Source organism: Patiria miniata, unplaced genomic scaffold, assembly GCF_015706575.1.
Source record: "Patiria miniata isolate m_02_andy unplaced genomic scaffold, ASM1570657v1 HiC_scaffold_14, whole genome shotgun sequence".
Taxonomy (NCBI): domain Eukaryota; kingdom Metazoa; phylum Echinodermata; class Asteroidea; order Valvatida; family Asterinidae; genus Patiria; species Patiria miniata.
The window spans coordinates 1,503,636-1,526,765 of NW_024037052.1; the positions used below are offsets into that span (position 1 = coordinate 1,503,636).

At 39.0% G+C, this 23,130-nt stretch overlaps 1 pseudogene; it reads right to left on the reverse strand.

Moving 5' to 3' along the window:
• Positions 1–1,340: 1,340 nt before the first annotated feature.
• Positions 1,341–22,918, reverse strand: LOC119721865 (annotated as a pseudogene).
• Between the last annotated feature and the right edge of the window lie 212 nt (positions 22,919–23,130).

Sequence of the window (23,130 nt, forward strand, 5' to 3'; positions counted from 1 at the left end):
CTAAACTTTTGGTCCAAAAGTCAAAGGAAGTTAAAACTTATAGATTTCTTACAATTTTGTTCAACAATTTTACTACACTTTTTTTTCTCGAAACGCCCATCTAGCTATTTCATGTTATGTCCCTTTACATGGGTCAACTGTCGTAGGTCAACCAGCCCTAGTGTCAACATATCTAAACTCAACTTTGATTGGCTGGCCCGTGGGGTCGCATACAATTTGCATGTTCGGATATATCAGACATTCGTAGTGAGGCTCTGTAAACATGATCGTTTGATCCTCGGACTACCCAGGAGGCTAGTTTTACCACTCAACTTGAAGCAGCTGATATTTGTATAATTAAGAGCTCAATGGTAGTTGCCCCAGTCTAGTCTTGGGAAGGTCTATGTACATTGTTTCAAGTTGAAGCTCATGAGATTGATCAGTTGACATTCATGACATTGAATTGTATAGATTAGGGATAGGCAATGTGGCAATATTTATGAGGTTGGTACCTAGACAGGCTTGTAGGGGCATCAAGGTCTGCATATGCAAACCGCCCCCCCCCCCCACACACACACACACACAAAGAAATAAAATCCACATTTTTGCTGAATATTTTTGTGAAGTAATTTGGCTCATCTATTACTTTCACCACTGCCTTTAAAAGATTACCTGCAACCATGATGCTTCAACTGAATAAAAATGACATAATAGTGCCATCCAGAGACTAATGTAATCAAGCCCCCCCCCCTTCCTTGAGTTTGTCAAACTGCAAGTCTTACCCAATTATATGTTGGTCTGGTGTCTTTACCCCCCCCCCCCCCCCCTCGTGCATACATGCCTGGTATTGGCTCAACTGTGGCTTCTATTAGTGATTTCTTGATTGGTCAAAACATTCAACACGGTGGCACTGTGTGTAACAAACTAACAGACATGTATGTTGTACATATGTGCTTATCTTCAACCAAATTTGAATTCTTATACTGATAGGTTGATACATGAAACAGGCATGCAACTCAAAATTTACAAGAAAAGGAGGAAATTCCAAACCACACAAGCCTTTGTACAGTATTTTTCAAAAATTGTAATGGCATTCATGAGAAGAAAAGAAAGAAGGAAATCAGCAGATCCAAGGAAAAATTGCATGCCTGATGGCAACAACAGTGTTATTATCCCATAATGGGCCACACTGCACCACACAACGCAAGACGCTTGCTGCACGTACGTATGTGGTAGATGAAAGCTGAAACGTGACGACAGCGTGCACGTAACTGTGCATGAAGTGTGCTGGAAGATGAATTGTTAAACCCACTCACACTCATGGAACACACAAAATAAAGCGCTTGAATGCCAATCACAAATTTGTTCTGAAAGCTTGCATAGATCCTTTTAATATTCTACATTTAATTCCAAAATCCTTCACCATAAAAATAAAGTCCTTAAAATAGCCAACTTATTTTAAAAAGTATTTCACTGCAAAAATTCCAAAAGATATTAACAGTTGCATAAAATAATCTCTCTGTTCAATCCTTACTGCCAAGCATATCAATAGGGCTCACTCAATGACGGTCATCTCTTGATTGCTTATTTTACGCAATCAAGCACGCATTGCGCAGTGTTAAAAATGTTCCAAACACACGCGCTTCTTGCTTGAAATGTGTTTGAAATACGACACAGCCGATGTGCGTTATTCAGTTGATGCTCAAAATGTTGATGCATGTGGCTGGTCTGTAGGAAATGACGTCATTTGAATGAGACCTATTGATATTGGACACCAATATAAGATTGTATGGTAGAATACATGTGACTTCATTGCATACACTACTTTGTACATCTCTCCTACATTAGAACAACATGCAGGACATGACCCCAATACATGTACTTTTTGTGCATAGTTAATTGGAATAACAAGCTTGACACAAATGTTTGGAACAACAAATGGGTATTGAAGGACAACTTGCAAACTAGATGGTGAGAAGAGGGCACTATTTACCATTCTGAAATGAACAGGACTGTTCATGTAGTCATCGAGGACAAAACGTGGACATCTGCGTTTCTGCTGTCAGAATAGCAGATTGAGTATTTTTTGAATGGTTCATTTTGTTCTGCTTTCCCGCCTTTGTGCTACCATAAATGCAGAATTTACTGTTTAATAAAATCCACTGTAGTGCTTTTATGCTACCTGAAATGCAGATTTTGCTTTTCCTCCCTTGCTGGAGGGAGAAAAAGTGGACATCTGCTTTTCTCTTGTTCAAAAATCAGATCAAACCGTTTCTGACGTTTCCATTTCCTGCTTTTGTGCTACCCAAAATGTATATTTTTGTTTTTTGCTTTTCTCATTTCTTAGAACCAGAAAAGCAAAACGAACCTTTGGTAACTACCATTTGTATTCTGCTTTTGGTTAAAAGGAAAATGAAACGGTGCTTCTGAGAAAAATAAGCACCGTTTCATTTTTCTTTGAGTGTAGGTTAACAGGGTTTTTTAGGCGTTCCCCCTTAAAGAGCTTCCACATCACAAAGTTACAAAATGAAAAATGTATTGTCGGAAAATGGCCATACTTCTGTTATCTGCTCTTCTGACAGCAGAAAAGCGATGTCCACTTTGTGTCCTCCTTGGGCCTTACCATAGTGTACCCAAAGTATCGCATTTGAGAAGTCTTTGCTGTGCGCAGTAAACCCATATGTGAGCTGCACAAGCATTACTTCAATAACATCTGAACATACTGGCATGCAATTTCAGTAGTTATTGCCTCCATTTTAAACAGATTCAATTTCAAAACATTGACTATTTTGGCAGTATACATTGCCCCCACAATATAATGGAGCCTTTTCATGTCAAGGTTCCTGTGAGATAACAAATACAACAAACTCTCTCCAGTTTTAAGTAACCAAAGTAACTGTACATGTGGGCATTGTTATGTTAGTACTGTTACTATTCTACGCAGAACAACCGGCCATTCGTACTAAAGTGACAAAGTGACATCAGTTCTCACGTAGCACATGAACAAAAAGGAGCCTTTTTCTCTAAATGTTTGAAATCGTTCACAAGAACAGCGAATACAGCAGCTGAACTATCAGCATGCTAGCATCGGTGGATTTATAGGATCTCCTCCAACTGTTTCTAATCTTAAGTTGTCAGACAAGTCAATTATTAATAACATCAGACATACATGCACTGTTCTTGTGAATATCAGATTTTTGACCCAGGGTGGCAAAAAGGTTCACTTTTTCTATTCACTTGGCACAATAAAATGTTTATGCATAGGCCTTGGTGGGAAAGACAATAGCAACGAAGTCCTATGTCCAATTTGATTGAAAGTTTGATAAGGTTTCCCTGTATTCTCAAGATGTACAGTATCCACTCAGCTATAACTTCAACAGGTAAGTTGTTATGGATCTAACTTAAGATTTGGAGCAATTTTGTTTTTGCTTCAAAAAAAAAAACCCAAAAGGCACAAATATCACAAGATCCTATGCATCTTCAAACAGAGAATGAGGCTTCCCAAAGTTATAAGTCATTTGATCAAATGTGGAGACACAGTGAGGGGTGATTGTGTGTATTACTAGAGATTCCTGAGGTCTGTTTCCACGCCATAGATCAGAGCCTTGAGTTGATGTAGCTCACTCTGCATCTTCTTTGATCTCTTAGCTGTCTGATGAATATTATGCAGCATGAACATATCACCATCTTCCCCAACACCCACTGTCACCTGTTCAGCATGGCAACAAAACAAGAAGGGTTTACATTACAAAGCACTGACAATGATCCAGGGCTAGGGATGTAGTTGATTCCATTCACAAGTCCACCACAAGTCCAGACACAAGTAATTCGTGAGTCCATCACAAGTCCAGGCACAAGATACACTGGATGCCTTTGTCAAAGCTCATTTGAATAGCTTGTGAGTTAAATTGGTGTTGGAGGACTTGTGGTGGACTTGCAGGGACTAGTGATGGACTCGACTACATCCCTGCAATGATGTCCTTGCAATCTTGATTTCAGTGACAACATCATTATGGACTAAGATGACATAACATCTCACTAACAGAATCTGCTTCTTGATTTAGTCAAGAGCACGTTTCATGGAATGCACCATTTTACTTTATATAATCGACATACAGATCGTTGTCATTTGATTGGTGGAACTCACATCATGTGGCATTCGTTATTGCTCCCATTCACGCCGGGGCTCAAAAAGTCCCATTCGCCTATGGGGAATGGGAAATACTATTGAACAGTTAGGATCATTCTTGTTCCATGACGCAGTTGTATGCAAATGCATGCTGGTGTGCGCGTTTAGCATTGCACGTAGCCAGCGTTGGGTTCAAACATTTTCGTGAAGGGGTGGTTTGGAAGAGAAAAATACATTTTCAACCAATTTTATATTGAAATAAAAGTTCAAATATCAAATGACAAGGATCTATGTGTCAGTTATATAAAACAAATATAAAAGTTCGACATGTTTTTGTACATGGTGGAAGTGTGGCCTTTATTTATGGAGGTAGTCCAGTAAAATGGCCACATATGGGGCTAAGCATGACCCAGCCTTTGGGGTACTTGTTCGCAGTGTCCGCACCACGATCTGCATGAACTGCACTATAGCTGACCAACATAGGAAAGTAGAAAACAGCAACGGACAAATGCAAACTAACAACATGACTGACATGAACAGACAATACTCCACCTTGTAGAGTTGCTTCTCAACATCCTTGAGTTGGTTTCTCAAGATTCGGGTATCATTCTTGAAACCTTCTATCTCCAGATTCCGTCGCTTCTCCATGGCCTCATACCGCTGGTTCATCAGGTGTAAACGCTTAGCAAGCTTTTCCGTCTTATCCTGTGGATAAATAACCACAAGAATGAATGGTACTAGAAACAGGTTTCGGCAATAGATCAGAAATGGCTTAAACTTTGCATGAGCAGTTGGTACTGTTTGAATATCAGAGTTTATTTTGTTCACTTTTCGATAGCAATCAGAACAATCCACTGAAGGGAATTTGAAGTCGGAATTCTATTTTTGATACATTTTGGTACCAACAAAATAGGATTACATAATAATCCTGTTTTAATCCTAAAAATGTGATAAATAGTGATATGACAGTATTCTACCAATACACACACACAAATATGTACTCATGCCATCAGTTTCTGTCATGAGAAAGTATAGGTCATGAAAAACTGACTGGACCTTTTTTTTTACGTTTTGCGTAATTTGTTTCGCTTCAGTGACTTCTAATATTTCAGCCTTCGAAAATGTCCTTCCGTTACCGAAAAAATACATATTTTTAATTTATTTTCAAAACTTGCAGTATGAATGCAATGAAAGTTATTGTGCAAAGCAAGTTTAGGTAGGCCTTCAATATGACATTATAACTGACACTGCTGTACGTATCGTTTTTTAATTACAATTAATTAAATCCCGTCCTTCCGTTACCAAATTGGTAACGGAAGGACGGTAACGGAAGGACAAATGTTATTTTTATCAAATGTAACGACATTTGTGCTCATGTTTGAAAAATGAAAATCACTGCAACTACATGCATGTATAATGCGCATTGAAAGGACATTCATGTGACCCACCTTCACAAAGCTGGTATGAGCAGGGCAAGGTGTTCATTACAAAGGATGGCACAGGCATATGTATAACATGTACATGTACAATGTACATGTATGACAATGTACCGGTACTCATACATGTATGGAGTTGTTGCAGAAAATCAAATCATTAAGTTGCTGCTATCACCATTCATGGACAATAGAGAAAGATACAATTTCTGTGAAGCCATTCCAGAAGCAAATTAAGTAAAAAATGAGATGGCAGAAAGTACCAGTGCTATTGGGCACTTTCATACAATTTACATGTGTAAGACATGTGAGGTGCAATTTTTGACAAATTAAGTTAACAACTTCAGGCTGGATGTTTATAAGATAATTATTGTTAATACTCTAAATCATTAAAATTTGATTTCAAACACTGAATTTAGAGTTCAATTAAAAGCAACACCTAAAACATTTTTTAAAGCACAATGATTCTGAAGCCATCAGTTCTACCTGTAGATGTTTTTAATGTACATGTAAGCTGGTCGCCCCTGCCCCCCCCCCCCCCCACCCTTTAGGTAAACCACTGAACCTACTGGTGTTATTATTAAAAGTTGTTGGTGAACATGTAACCAATATACTCAAGTGCTCAAATACTGTGTATTTAAAACTTTTAAGGATTAAGGTGATGGGTTTGAAGTCCATTTCTGTAGTTGTCTTGTGTTCGTGAATTATGTGTTTTTGGTTGTTCTGTTCACAAACTCATCTATGTTTCAAGTCACAGACATACAGGGATGAAACTGGCCTATGGGAAAAAATCTGAAAATAGGCCGGCCAAAATTCTGTGTCCGAAATCTGGGCTGCGCCGCAAGTACACATACGTACTATATGTACAATAAACTTCGTGTTCAATTTCTGGACATCGCCTCCTTTTTTTCTTTTACATGTACATGTAGATCCAAATGAAATTTTACGATGTGAAAAATGTTCAGTGTTTCCATAAGATTAAAAAGCCCGAATTAGGGTTGGAGTTTCTGACTCGTAATTAAAGAAATTCACATCTTACTTGAGACACGGAGAAAGTCAAGGAAAAAGTCCAAGACAACAAGTCCACTAACGCATGGTAGGTGGAACTGGAAAAAGTTTGGCATTAGGCCTGCCGTCTTTTTCGTACAACAACTGCCGGTGAAATTTGTCTTCTATGCTCTCCTCGCCTTCCTCAAGATTTTGCATGGAAGAGATCGTCAGACTAAAACCACCACGTTGCAATCATTCAGTATCATTTGTACAACACTGAATAAAGTAGATCTGCCAAAGTCCAAAATGCTCCTTATGTGCGATTACCCCAATAGTTTGATTGCAGCTTTTGAGGGGGCCATTCAGTTGTGACTTTGTAACAAGATTCTTTTGTTTTGCTAACTTTTGAAAAAAAAATGATTTCTGAATGGAAAAGTTAGTTCTTTTTTTAAAGCAATTCAAACGAATTTGCTTGAAAATGATCATTATTGTATTGTATTTAACTTGAAATGATTTCTTTGTGCAGGAAGCTTCTCTATAATGCCCACCTCAATTTCCAAGTTCTGTGTTTGTCTCTCTTCCAGTGCATGATCTGAGATGACTAAGACGTCATCTTTGGAGACATCTAGTTGTTCCTTACATCGATCCAGCTCCTGTAGTAGACGGTCCTTCTCTGCCATCCAGACTCGCTCCTGAGATCGTCCTTCATACTTCAGCTCTAGATAGTCCTTAGTGCTGTCATACAACATCTGCTGTGTACGATGTAACCTATTAACAGAAGAATGTCCATGACAAGTGATGTATGATGGTTGAACAAGGTAGCTGAATAAAGGATACACATTCTACTTTTGTTTAAAGAACGGTAAGTGTCTTATTAGTCATTCATAAGATTTCATTTCATTTTGCGTCGGGGTGATGTAAATCAAATTAGGTTTTGCCCTTCACCGACATATAAACACTGTATACTCTCTGTGTTACCTCCCGAGTGAAAGTTGAAAAAAATCACTCCGGTCAAACCCATGACCCTCCTGCTTTCTAGTGCAGATGTCTTACCACTTGACCACCGAGCTAACGGGATCAGTTGGCTGGTTCGAATCTGATGTACATAGCAGCGGGTACTACATTAACTATTCATAAGATGGTAAGACATCTGCAATAGAAAGCAGGAGGTCGTGGGTTCGAGTCCCACCGGAGTGATTTTTTTCCAACTTTCACTCGGGAGGAAACACACTGAGAATACAGTGTTTATACATCGGTGATGGACAAAACCTAATTTGGTTTTATTAGTCAATTGACTCATGTAATTTCAGCAAGCACACACTGCATATGCCTCCATGTTATTTTGGCAAGATGTGTTGCCAATATACTAGTGTGGAAAGACTGTGGTTTCTAAAATAACTAAGATCAAAGTGCTTTACATTATTATTACCCCTGATCATTGGGCCAATGAAACATTGCAAATACAATCTCAGCTTCCTGTGGAATATGGATTTTTATTCACGAGAAAGTCATTTTAGTCATGTTCCCTGACAGTATTTTATAAACTATTGAATAGGATGGTGCCAGACTATTTTTGCATTCTAGCCTCACTTTCAATTTTTATTTTAAATGTGGCTTAAAAACATTAGGGTATGTTTAACAACAAATTTAAATTTTCATTAAAGCAGACTGGTATTAATTTGTAATTAATTTTATGTCACTGCTTTAATTTCTCTTTGCAAGTTCCAAATATGAAGATTTTACCTCGCTTTCAATTTAATATAGTCGACTCCTGAATAAAGCCCATACAGCTCGGTGTAGTCATTTCGACGCAAGGTAGCTAAAATCAATCACAATTGCGATCTCTGTTCTCACAGGTACCCATTTACTCCTGGGTGGGGCGAAGCAATGAGTGACAAAGTGTCTTGCCAAAGGGAACATGCACCATAACCCCAGGCTGGACTCGAACCCACAACCTGTAGAATTACCCGCAGACAACGAGTTCAATGCTCCAGACCATGAGACCAGGGCACTCCACATATTTAGAAATGTTTTGCCAATTCATGCAACAACACAAACACCAGGTAATATAATCTATTTGAAACCCCTGCCCGTTGTCCAAACTGCACACATGTGCATTTATCTTTATTGGTACCTTCAAGGATGTAACTGGGGTCCAAGTTGCTGGAGGGCCCTAAAGGGACCTCAGTTTCTAGTAGGAGGCAGTCTTTGAGCAGAGGGGTCATCCTCCCCTATCATTAGCTATGCCACTGGGCACCTTTGTCAAGTTCATTTAAGATTATAAGGAATCAATGAAGGGAGTTCCTACTTTTCATTGAGGGAGTGAATCTTGGAGCGATCTCTCTCAATCACAGTCTGCATCTCTTCCATCCTGACCCTACGATCCTCCAGCAAGGCTTCCGTCTGCTCTCTAGATAGCTCAGCTTGTTCCTTCATCTGAGATTGTAGAGCTTCAATCTGTAGCAACAGACTCTCTGGCTCTGCCTGCTGCTGGTCTGAATCAGGATGGACAGCTTTGGGCTGGGCGCTGTTGGACTGAAATGAGGATTGGAAAATATTGATGGATGGTAACAGGATCAACCTGCTGGTACAGACTCGGACAAAAGAAACCACCATTTTGGAGATGATCTGATCAATTATCGTGATTGAAGCAACTTTACTGGGATAACGTATGTAACTAAACTCACTTCTCAGGGGAGTAACTACAGGTAATTTCATCAGCTGATCAAGGAATTATCAACACACCTACCAAAAGCTGCAACAGATATATATATTTACTATTAATACTATGAAAGTAAGTAAAGTCTGTCATTAGCCAATACATCTCGGTTTCAAAGGCATGAAACGACCGAGGATATTTTTTTATCCCCCCTGGATAGGATGCCAGTCCATTGCAGGTTACTTCCCAGCTAATATCGGTACCCATTTATACTCCTGGGTGGAGAGAGGCAAGTGGGGGTGAAGTGGCTTGCCCAAGGACACACATATAACCGGCAACTAGATTCGGACCCCTGACCCTCTGATCATGAGTCACAAACCTTAACCATATTAATGCTTAAAAAAAACTTAAAATCCCATAGACCTTATAAATAGTTAATGCGATGCCCACTGCCATGTACCAATACATCAGATTCGAGCCAGCCAACCGATCCCATTAGCTCAGTGGTCAAGTGGTAAAACATCTGCACTAGAAAGCAGGAGGTTGTGGGTTCGAGTCCCAACCGAGTGATTTTTTCCAACTTTTACTCAGGAGGTAACACACTGAGTATTCAGTGTTTATACATCAATGAAGGGCAAAACCTGATTTGACATACATTGTATTAATACTATGATCCACTAGTTTATCTGACCCACAAATACTAAAAATGGGCCTGATATGGTTGGTATGAGATCTGAGGAGTGTTGGCTTTGCAATGTTTTATCAACCACCCTTTGCCTCAACCATACCGGTATGTAATCTCTACCTACCTTTTGTGTTAGCAGTAACTCTGTGTTGTGCATTCCTCCGTGTTCTGTTGTTCTGTGGTCTGCTTGGCACTTCGGCTTTTAAACCCAATATTTCACCCTCTGGAAAAAAAAAACCAGACATTGCTGGTCGGCCGACCAGCGTTGGAAAAATACCATTTTTTTTTTTAAATGTCAGCACACCAGGAGCCACGATTTTACAGGATGCTTTAGGCTGTCATTCCCTAAAGTTGAAAAAAATCACTCGGTCGAACCCATGACCTCCTGCTTTCTAGTGCAGATGTCTTACCACTTGACCACCGAGCTAACGGGATCAGTTGGCTGGTTCGAATCTGATGTACATAGCAGCGGGTACTACATTAACTATTCATAAGATGGTAAGACATCTGCAATAGAAAGCAGGAGGTCGTGGGTTCGAGTCCCACCGGAGTGATTTTTTTCCAACTTTCACTCGGGAGGAAACACACTGAGAATACAGTGTTTATACATCGGTGATGGACAAAACCTAATTTGGTTTTATTAGTCAATTGACTCATGTAATTTCAGCAAGCACACACTGCATATGCCTCCATGTTATTTTGGCAAGATGTGTTGCCAATATACCAGTGTGGAAAGACTGTGGTTTCTAAAATAACTAAGATCAAAGTGCTTTACATTATTATTACCCCTGATCATTGGGCCAATGAAACATTGCAAATACAATCTCAGCTTCCTGTGGAATATGGATTTTTATTCACGAGGAAGTCATTTTAGTCATGTTCCCTGACAGTATTTTATAAACTATTGAATAGGATGGTGCCAGACTATTTTTGCATTCTAGCCTCACTTTCAATTTTTATTTTAAATGTGGCTTAAAAACATTAGGGTATGTTTAACAACAAATTTAAATTTTCATTAAAGCAGACTGGTATTAATTTGTAATTAATTTTATGTCACTGCTTTAATTTCTCTTTGCAAGTTCCAAATATGAAGATTTTACCTCGCTTTCAATTTAATATAGTCGACTCCTGAATAAAGCCCATACAGCTCGGTGTAGTCATTTCGACGCAAGGTAGCTAAAATCAATCACAATTGCGATCTCTGTTCTCACAGGTACCCATTTACTCCTGGGTGGGGCGAAGCAATGAGTGACAAAGTGTCTTGCCAAAGGGAACATGCACCATAACCCCAGGCTGGACTCGAACCCACAACCTGTAGAATTACCCGCAGACAACGAGTTCAATGCTCCAGACCATGAGGCCAGGGCACTCCACATATTTAGAAATGTTTTGCCAATTCATGCAACAACACAAACACCAGGTAATATAATCTATTTGAAACCCCTGCCCGTTTTCCAAACTGCACACATGTGCATTTATCTTTATTGGTACCTTCAAGGATGTAACTGGGGTCCAAGTTGCTGGAGGGCCCTAAAGGGACCTCAGTTTCTAGTAGGAGGCAGTCTTTGAGCAGAGGGGTCCATGCCCCTCATCCTCCTCCCCTATCATTAGCTATGCCACTGGGCACCTTTGTCAAGTTCATTTAAGATTATAAGGAATCAATGAAGGGAGTTCCTACTTTTCATTGAGGGAGTGAATCTTGGAGCGATCTCTCTCAATCACAGTCTGCATCTCTTCCATCCTGACCCTACGATCCTCCAGCAAGGCTTCCGTCTGCTCTCTAGATAGCTCAGCTTGTTCCTTCATCTGAGATTGTAGAGCTTCAATCTGTAGCAACAGACTCTCTGGCTCTGCCTGCTGCTGGTCTGAATCAGGATGGACAGCTTTGGGCTGGGCGCTGTTGGACTGAAATGAGGATTGGAAAATATTGATGGATGGTAACAGGATCAACCTGCTGGTACAGACTCGGACAAAAGAAACCACCCTTTTGGAGATGATCTGATCAATTATCGTGATTGAAGCAACTTTACTGGGATAACGTATGTAACTAAACTCACTTCTCAGGGGAGTAACTACAGGTAATTTCATCAGCTGATCAAGGAATTATCAACACACCTACCAAAAGCTGCAACAGATATATATATTTACTATTAATACTATGAAAGTAAGTAAAGTCTGTCATTAGCCAATACATCTCCGGTTTCAAAGGCATGAAACGACCGAGGATATTTTTTTATCCCCCCTGGATAGGATGCCAGTCCATTGCAGGTTACTTCCCAGCTAATATCGGTACCTATTTATACTCCTGGGTGGAGAGAGGCAAGTGGGGGTGAAGTGGCTTGCCCAAGGACACACATATAACCGGCAACTAGATTCGGACCCCTGACCCTCTGATCATGAGTCACAAACCTTAACCATATTAATGCTTAAAAAAAACTTAAAATCCCATAGACCTTATAAATAGTTAATGCGATGCCCGCTGCCATGTACCAATACATCAGATTCGAGGCAGCCAACCGATCCCATTAGCTCAGTGGTCAAGTGGTAAAACATCTGCACTAGAAAGCAGGAGGTTGTGGGTTCGAGTCCCAACCGAGTGATTTTTTCCAACTTTTACTCAGGAGGTAACACACTGAGTATTCAGTGTTTATACATCAATGAAGGGCAAAACCTGATTTGACATACATTGTATTAATACTATGATCCACTAGTTTATCTGACCAACAAATACTAAAAATGGGCCTGATATGGTTGGTATGAGATCTGAGGAGTGTGGCTTTGCAATGTTTTATCAACCACCCTTTGCCTCAACCATACCGGTATGTAATCTCTACCTACCTTTTGTGTTAGCAGTAACTCTGTGTTGTGCATTCCTCCGTGTTCTGTTGTTCTGTGGTCTGCTTGGCACTTCGGCTTTTAAACCCAATATTTCACCCTCTGGAAAAAAAAAACCAGACATTGCTGGTCGGCCGACCAGCGTTGGAAAATACCATTTTTTTTTTAAATGTCAGCACACCAGGAGCCACGATTTTACAGGATGCTTTAGGCTGTCATTCCCTAAAGTTGAAAAAAATCACTCCGGTCGAACCCATGACCTCCTGCTTTCTAGTGCAGATGTCTTACCACTTGACCACCGAGCTAACGGGATCAGTTGGCTGGTTCGAATCTGATGTACATAGCAGCGGGTACTACATTAACTATTCATAAGATGGTAAGACATCTGCAATAGAAAGCAGGAGGTCGTGGGTTCGAGTCCCACCGGAGTGATTTTTTTCCAACTTTCACTCGGGAGGAAACACACTGAGAATACAGTGTTTATACATCGGTGATGGACAAAACCTAATTTGGTTTTATTAGTCAATTGACTCATGTAATTTCAGCAAGCACACACTGCATATGCCTCCATGTTATTTTGGCAAGATGTGTTGCAATATACTAGTGGAAAGACTGTGGTTTCTAAAATAACTAAGATCAAAGTGCTTTACATTATTATTACCCCTGATCATTGGGCCAATGAAACATTGCAAATACAATCTCAGCTTCCTGTGGAATATGGATTTTTATTCACGAGGAAGTCATTTTAGTCATGTTCCCTGACAGTATTTTATAAACTATTGAATAGGATGGTGCCAGACTATTTTTGCATTCTAGCCTCACTTTCAATTTTTATTTTAATGTGGCTTAAAAACATTAGGGTATGTTTAACAACAAATTTAAATTTTCATTAAAGAAGACTGGTATTAATTTGTAATTATTTTATGTCACTGCTTTAATTTCTCTTTGCAGACTCGGACAAAAGAAACCACCATTTTGGAGATGATCTGATCAATTATCGTGATTGAAGCAACTTTACTGGGATAACGTATGTAACTAATCTTGGAAAGTTCATGGTATGATGAGGCGGCTTTTTTGCCAAACTCACTTCTCAGGGGAGTAACTACAGGTAATTTCATCAGCTGATCAAGGAATTATCAACACACCTACCAAAAGCTGCAACAGATATATATATTTACTATTAATACTATGAAAGTAAGTAAAGTCTGTCATTAGCCAATACATCTCGGTTTCAAAGGCATGAAACGACCGAGGATATTTTTTTATCCCCCTGGATAGGATGCCAGTCCATTGCAGGTTACTTCCCAGCTAATATCGGTACCCATTTATACTCCTGGGTGGAGAGAGGCAAGTGGGGGTGAAGTGGCTTGCCCAAGGACACACATATAACCGGCAACTAGATTCGGACCCCTGACCCTCTGATCATGAGTCACAAACCTTAACCATATTAATGCTTATCCCATAGACCTTATAATAGTTAATGCGATGCCCGCTGCCATGTACCAATACATCAGATTCGAGCCAGCCAACGATCCCATTAGCTCAGTGGTCAAGTGGTAAAACATCTGCACTAGAAAGCAGGAGGTTGTGGGTTCGAGTCCCAACCGAGTGATTTTTTCCAACTTTTACTCAGGAGGTAACACACTGAGTATTCAGTGTTTATACATCAATGAAGGGCAAAACCTGATTTGACATACATTGTATTAATACTATGATCCACTAGTTTATCTGACCCACAAATACTAAAAATGGGCCTGATATGGTTGGTATGAGATCTGAGGAGTGTTGGCTTTGCAATGTTTTATCAACCACCCTTTGCCTCAACCATACCGGTATGTAATCTCTACCTACCTTTTGTGTTAGCAGTAACTCTGTGTTGTGCATTCCTCCGTGTTCTGTTGTTCTGTGGTCTGCTTGGCACTCTGGCTTTTAAACCCCAATATTTCACCCTCTGGAAAAAAAAACCAGACAGGCAAGTAAGAAGAAAACATGAGACGTCTTGGAAATTACAGGTTACACCTTCATATACCTTTGAAATCTGATGGACAGTGTGTGCAGATATATAATTGTTTGCCAGAATAAAATGCAATGTTCAAAGTTGGGTCAAAAGTCTTCTAATGCCCGACTGTAATTCATTGTAATAAACCAGTTCTGTATTTCAATGACCTGAGGTCATTTGGGATAACATTGCTGACACGATGTTAGGCGATGTTACGCGCACGACCACTCTGGTGGTAATTTACACACAAGCGTCGCGCACCCGCATTCATGCGCCTTTGATCGTTCTACTATCCCGAATGACCGGTGACCCATATCGTTGTGCACATAAGCAGTTGAAATACCGAACTGGCTTATCCATGGCATTCCTTGAGTTGTTTGCTTGTTTGGAAAAGGATGAGACATTTAGGACAACTTGAAGAACTGTTGACACTTAAAATACCCAATACAAGGGAACTTGACTAGGTTTACTCTTAATAATGTTTAAATGGGGGCAGTTCCGCAGTGTCAGACGTACATTTTGGGCAATTCAACAGTGTATGTAATTGTAGTTATAATCACGGGGTAGATTTTAATTCTGATAAAACATATCAGTTAGTCACTAGTTACTTTGATGAGTCAAAGAAGAAATTATTCATCCAACTTTGTTGCTGTAGTAGAAATTGGCTCAAAACACCGGACGTACTCAGACAAATCAATTTTTTGTATTGTCATCAATTGATTTTCCATTTACAAGTAACAGCCAAACTGTTGAACTTGTTAGGGAATGTACAACATTTGCTTTTGCTGCAATGTTCAAAATAAGTGCATCTGGGGGATTAGTGTGCTATAAAAAATATTGTTAAAGGGCATGTACAACATTTGCTTTTGCTGCAATAATCAGAAATAAATGGATTTGGAGGATTAGTATGTTTTAGCAAATATTGTTAAAATGACTTGTTTCACGTTTTGGGCTTGTAGATGTTGGAAAAACCAAGAAAACCATTCATGTTCTTGTAGTCTGGTTCACAGACCCCATTTAAGATGAAACGGAGAATTTATAGACTTTGGGGATTGTAAGATCAGAGAGGCAGTCTAGTAGGCTTGTACCCCTTCAAAGGTGTGTAATCAATTGCACAGAAAACACAGAATAACTAATTATGAAAAATTAGGAGTAGTTTTAAAAAAAACAACAGTTTTCTCCATTGCTGGTCGGCCGACCAGCGTTGGAAAAATACCATTTTTTTTTTTAAATGTCAGCACACCAGGAGCCACGATTTTACAGGATGCTTTAGGCTGTCATCCCCTAACAATCCACTAAGGTATTTAGTGATACTTTGTTCATATCGTTTTGTAATATTTGCCAATGTTGTATCTTCCCTTTAAACTGACCTATTTCACGTTTTGGGTTCGGAAATGCCAGAAAATCTAAGAAATCCAACCATGTTCTTGTGGTCTGGTGACATGAGACGTAAGATGAGACGTAGCACTTTGTACACTTTGAGGAAGTTAGGTCAGAGAATCAGTCTAGCAGGCTTGTACCCCTACACAGATGCGTAATTGATTGCAAAGAAAATGCGGAATGACTAAATATGAATTTTACAGGATGCTTTAGACTGTCATTCACTGACAGTCCAGTAATATATTTCGTCATAATTTGATCATTTCGTTTTTTGATGTTTGCAATGATGTTGTATCTTCCCTTTTAAATAAACTACATGTCAATAAAATACAGATAATATGCTTCAAATTGATATGTATATTTCTTTTGTGGCATTTTGGCCATTAAGAATTGTTGGCATTCAGGTTTATAATTCTGTAGAATTGCCCATGGATGGGCGAGGGAATTGATTAACAAATTTTGGCCAAGGACATTGACAAATATGAGTCTGCAGCCCCGTTGGTAGAGTTGCCAGTGCGGTGTTACACACTGACCTGCATGTGGATGTCTCTTTTGTGGGTGTTTCTGTGTGACAATTGCCCGCGTTGATGGTTCTTTGTGGAAGTATGTCACTTCAGGACCTGATGGGCTTGATAATGATAACAGATGCTGGATTCTGTCAAGTACAAATCAAATCATTGGAAAAGTTCAAGTTAGTACACCTTTGGTAAATCCAAACTAACAGGGTTTGTTTACTTCCATATCACATTATACGTGTAACTGATTGTACATGTGGGGTATTAAAGCAGCACCAACATTCATACATGTTCATGAATGCATCATCTCTAAACATACTTTTGCACTAGTGTGGAACAAATTGCAATTGCTTAGTCTAGACAAGGGTTGTGCAAAATATACCGAATATCCAAATATTTGATCATCCACCGAATATCCGAATAGCATTTTATCAAATTTAATTGTTTTTTTAATGTGAGCAATGACAAAAAACCGTCCATGATGTGATTTTATGAGTTTAAGTTGAGAGATTTGATTTGTTTAGTCAAACGCCACACTTTACGCAGATGGTTTGAGAGTTTTCATGAGGAATGTAAGCCCTAATGTGGATCTTCAATATCTGCCAAATGCCAGGTTGTCAGCTAGCTCAAAATCTATATCGATACATTCCAAATTATTTCAATGTCATTGGATGATTTTTTTGTTCAAATTCAAGTTCCAATATTCAAAGACTAAATTATTGGAAAAATGCACAACATTAATAGAGACCTGTTTTGTGAAGCACACCTAGAGAGAACTTGAAGCTCTACCCAGCCCTGCAAACAATGACCTGTACTCTGCCCGCAAGGTTGTCAGTCCGTCATTGCCAATCAAAGAATCCTCCCCAACAGTCACCATCCATCTGCACAACATACAGATTACAGGTACAATGTATATATACATGTACATGGATTCAATTCAGCCTCAGGACAGGCAGTAGCACTGCTATTGTGACAAGGTTTTTGCAGTCGCTTTGCCTACCAACCTCTTTGTCGACAACCACTTCAACGATTTGCTACTTCACCGAATAACCACTTCGCCTACTTGCCACTCCGTCGAATTACCACTTCGCTGAATGACCACTTCGCCGAATTGCACGCAAACGCACGTACTAACAAGTTTGTTATGGTGTAAATCAAGGATTTTCTAATGTTTCTCTTCCCTTTCCTTTGTTTATACTCTGAACATTTTTGCATCTGCTCTCATTGGTTTAGTACACGTTTTCTAATCGAACTCGTCTTCCATTTACAATTCATTGATGACGTTGCATGTGTGTGTCCTTGATTTACACCATAAAGAAATGCCTACAGACACGTACATGTATGTATGGAGCCATAAAAATGAGCTACATGAAAAACTTGGGGTTGTTTTACCCCTTCCTATCCAAACCCATATGAGATTCAACTTTTTTCATTCTATAGTCAACTTGAAACAGTACTGAAGGGGATGAAGATTTAAAAAGAAAAAAAAAAAAGTTTCTGAGAATTAACTGTGTGCGACCAAAAACATGGTCACCGTGTACGGACAGTCAATGATTAATATATTTTATAAATTCCACTTCTTCACTTTCAAAGTGAATTGAGAGGACAATGTCACATAAACCTAGTAAAAGAAGACACAACAAGTATGAAAACCACTTAATATTAAGTACCAGTCAGCTGTTATAATTACCATGAGTTTGTGCATGCGAGCATAATGTGTTAGCAAATACTTTCGGCGAAGTGGTAATTGGGCAAAGCAGTAATTTGGCTAAGTGGTAATTTGGCTGGTTTCGATCCAACTCGGACCCAAACCAAGTCGGACCCAAGCCAACTCGGACCCAGGCCAACTCGGACCCACTACCAACTCGGACCCACGCCAACTCAATCGGACCCACTACCAACTCGGATCCACAACCAACTCGGACCCACTACCAACTCAGACCCATGCATGACCAACTCGGACTTTTACAATTATTTGACAATTTCATAAAGTTTGTCCACTTATCATCTGTTAATACAGTGATGCTTTTAAGTATAAATTTTCATTGTAGTTGTCAGGTAAAATATCTGTATTGCAGCAGTTTGTCGTCGTAAAGCGCATTGAAATGCTTTTTTGAAATGCGCTTTAAAAGTGTAATTAATTATTTATTTTTATTATTTGTTTCCATTGAAACATATTGCGCTTTAACCAAAAGTAAAATTTAAAATTAAAGTTTAACCAATTATTCATTTTCATATTTGACATCGTTCACGCCATCTTGCTCAATTTAACAGCAATTCATTTCATTTTTAATTCAAACCACATAAATTCAAAACAGATCTTCATAGAAAAATAAAATTGGAAAGTATGACATTGAAACATAAACACTTTCAAACATGACACGATTAATTCAATAAATATAAGTAAACATTATAAGTCATTCAATAAAATAAATAAAGTATAAAACAAAGTCTATTCTAATTTCTACATGTACATTTGTATATGTATTTAACAAAAAAAACACATAAACACCATTGCATACACTGCAAGAAAAACGAAGGTTCCATATTGAACAAAAAAGGTTAATCAAAAAAGTAAGTTACACAGATTCGTTAAAAAACCCACAAAACTCAAAGCCAGCATGTGAACTAAAAAAAAGATCAACTTATTAAATACCCTACAATTATGAAATGTCAATCATCAAAAAGGAGTATTGGAGCTCTGGGAAGATTATCCTTCAAGGCCTTACAGGTACATTAGCTGTCTGTATGTTCGACTATGATGTTCCATGGGGGAAAAAAGTTAATCAAAAAAGTATAAAAAGTTAAACAGATTCGTAAAAAAAAAAAAAATTAAACAAACTAACAATTACATGAAATGAAAGGTCTACATGTATTTCAAATTAATAACTTCCTCACTGAACAACATTTTTGTGACATATTGAAATCCTTCATTGAGTGTGATTTAATTTGGTTATATTATTTGCAGGGTTGTAGTTGAGACCGCATAGTCCGAGACCGAGACCGAGACCAGCCCCTTCAAGGCGGAGACCAATATGGTCCGAGACCGAGACCGAGACCAAGACCGCTGATAATAAATAACAATAGTCGAAATAAAAAAACAAGACACGTTATTATAGTTGAAACTTGTAACCTTTCTATTCACAAAGATTACAGACCAAAATTTTGACCAGTGGCAGTGTTGACAAATTGATACATGACACGTTACTTGAGCAAAAAGTAGTTATACTTAAGAAATATAATGGGCTGCACCCAATCTTGACAAAAGTAAAAGTTAAAGGTAGATGTTTCATCTGTTATAGGAACTCGGATCCTAAACTCCACAGTCACCCCTTGGTTTCAGCTATGACTTCTAACGGATATTTAAAGATGCAATTTTAATTTTACATTGTGCCTCTTTTTTTCCTTAAATAAATATAGGACTTAACTTCTAACAAGACTTGTGTGCATGTACTTGATTTTAAAAAATGGGAGCTAGAAAATGTTGAATCAATTTTTAAATTTCTGTCATAGAATGTGGACTTGTACATGTAGACCCACAAGTTGTGAGGTGGTAGCCAGTATGTGCCAGATATGGATTTTTAATTTTTTTCTGAACGGGATTTTAATTTTTGAGGAATAATGGGGTACTTCAAACTGAGCAGCCAGAAAATGGGGTCTCATCATACACTCTCATGGCAACAGTGAGTGGTAACTGGTAAGAGTGTGTGAGTTCAATGCTGGAAAATCAGGTTGAAATATTTACTTTTTCTTCAAAATACTGTCCCAAATTAAAGAGATCATTGTGTGGGGTCGAAAATATATAACTAATTTGAAGCACCTCATTTATTATCAGAATACAAAATGCAAGTGATTACGCCCACAGGGGTGGGCTAAACTACACAATCCCCAAAAATGGTTGACCCTTATTGTATAAATTGTTAGAAGTTTATACTTTGCTTTATGTGCCCGACTCAACAGATAAATGCCGAACTTGTTCCAAATCGTTCAGTGACTGGAACTGCTGCAGCTTTACATGTACTTTGGAGACTTTCCAACGTGCTGTCAAGTCCAAACCGACCGCGATATATAACAAGCTTGATCTACGGGCTAGCAAATGTTTTAACTATTAATTGTACTGAACGAAGTAAACAAAAAGTAATCGATCAAGCTGTAAAAGCTACATATTGCCGGTCTCAACCCGAGACGAGCCAAAATATCGAGACCAAAGGGGACCTAGCCCCATAAATGTGGCCTATTTACTGGACTGCCTCCGTAAACATAGGCCACACATCCACATGTACAAAAATCTTGATTTTCACATTTAGGCTTAGTTTGTAGGTTTTTTTTGCTTTAGAAGCATACTCACCCTCTTTACAGGCTAATCAGAAAGTGCTGCCTTTTTCAGATGTCTAATTTTTGTGAAATTTCATTTTGAAATTTTGATACACAAACGTGTAAAAATGAATCTGGAAATTTCACGAAAAATATACATCTGAAAAAGGCAGCACTTTCTGATTAGCCTATAAAGAGGGTGAGTATACTTCTAAAGCAAAAAAACCCTACAAACTAAGCCTAAATGTGAAAATCAAAATTTGGCTCCGTCGACACGATTTTTGTACATGTGGATGTGTGGCCTATGTTTACGGAGGCAGTCCAGTAAATAGGCCACATTTATGGGGCTAAAGGGGACCAAGACCGAGACCAAGACCGAGACCACAGCTTCCGAGACCGAGACCAAGACCAGCAAAAAGTGGTCTCGAGACCGGTCTCGAGACCTACAACACTGATTATTTGGCACACACCCACAAAAAGCAGATGAAAAAGGAAAACATTGCACATATCCATTTCTTCATGTGAATGAGTAATAAGAGTGCAAAATCAATGTAGTATAATCAAACAACAAAACTAAAAGCCCCATTCTGACCAATATAATTACCGAATATCTTCACTATATAAGCACTATTAAGATGACCTACATGTATAAATATAATCTCTGAAACTAATGATTAAGTCATTGTTGGGTCTGAGTTGGTCGTGCTTGGGTCCGAGTTGGTAGTGGGTCCGAGTTGGTCTTGGGTCCGAGTTGGTAGTGGGTCCGAGTTGGTAGTGGGTCCGAGTTGGCGTGGGTCCGACTTGGCATGGGTCCGACTTGGTTTGGGTCCGAGTTGACCTGATGCCATTTGGCTAAGTGGTTATTCGGCGAAGTGGTAATTCAGCAAAGTGACCAACACCCGTGACAAGCTCAACACACTAATCCAGATCAGCTATTCACTATGATCCATGCAGTGCAGAACATTAGCTGAGAGCCTTAGTCAAGACTTAAAACATCTTCATCAGACAATCCCACGCACCTTTTTCTATCTTCCAGTTCTTGTATCTTCAGGCGGTCATTTTCAGCAAAGAGCCTTAAGACATGATCTCTCTCCTGGAAGAGATAAACCTGCATGTCACTCAGGGCCTTCTGGAGCTCAGCGATTTCTTCCTCACGTTGGCGTAACTCCCATTCAAGCTTATGCTAAACAACAAAGAAAGGGACAAGTATTGTTGTGCTACATGTGACTATGATTTGCAAGTTTATGAGTTGTTCCATTGGAGTAGTGGTAATTTGTACATGTACACACACTGACATAATAATAACCAGAGAAATTTGAAAAAAAAAACAGTATTGTGATTGAAAACATTGGACTATTATTCAAAGTGTTTATTTGAAATCTTATATTTCCCTTTACTTCCTTAATCCAATAACACTTTTACAAAAAGTAACAAATGATGTCACTGTAAAACCTGGTCTTGAAATTGGTTTAAAAAAAACCCATTTTCTAACATCTAAGGGGAAAAGATACTATAAAGACCAGGGACAACATTACCCATGCAACTACATGTACGGGGTCTTGACTGATTGATAGATTGCTGTCGTCTTGGATATGTGTCAGAGCAAAACGGGGAATTTTTGTGGGTCATTTTTGGCAGAGTTGGGACAAACTTGACCTATTTAGTTTGTGTACATGTAGGTTACTCAGTATGTAAAGAATGTAAAGAAGCGGAGGCTGATTCCAGAAGTAATGTCATAGATAGAGGGCAGGCTTTTGATTTTTTAAGGGAAATTTGGGGGTAAAATGATGATGACAGAACGGCGACAACAAGCTTCCCAAAAATAAAGATGGCAATCACCACGCAATGTACCGTGCGATCATGTACCATGAGTCTGAGCATGCATGGCGCGCTGAATCGCAAGGCCCAAACAGCACAGTAAATTTTAGTCCAAAATTTGGGACTCTCAATACTGTGTATGAGAGTCCCAAAACTTAAGGTATCCATATCGTGCAAAAGTTTGTGCTGCATAATAAAACCAGTGTGAATCAAATTTGCAAGCTTCTTACTCACTACAGTTTCTTCAATAATCCCCGAAACTTCTGCCTCGCAAAGTTGCTGTTGTGAGCATTGCATCACCAAAAATTCAGCTTTTAATTCTAATTTTGCAGAGAGTTATCGAAATCCTAGCCCGACTGCGTCTGGCCGTACAGTACTATCGCAAGCTCTGTAG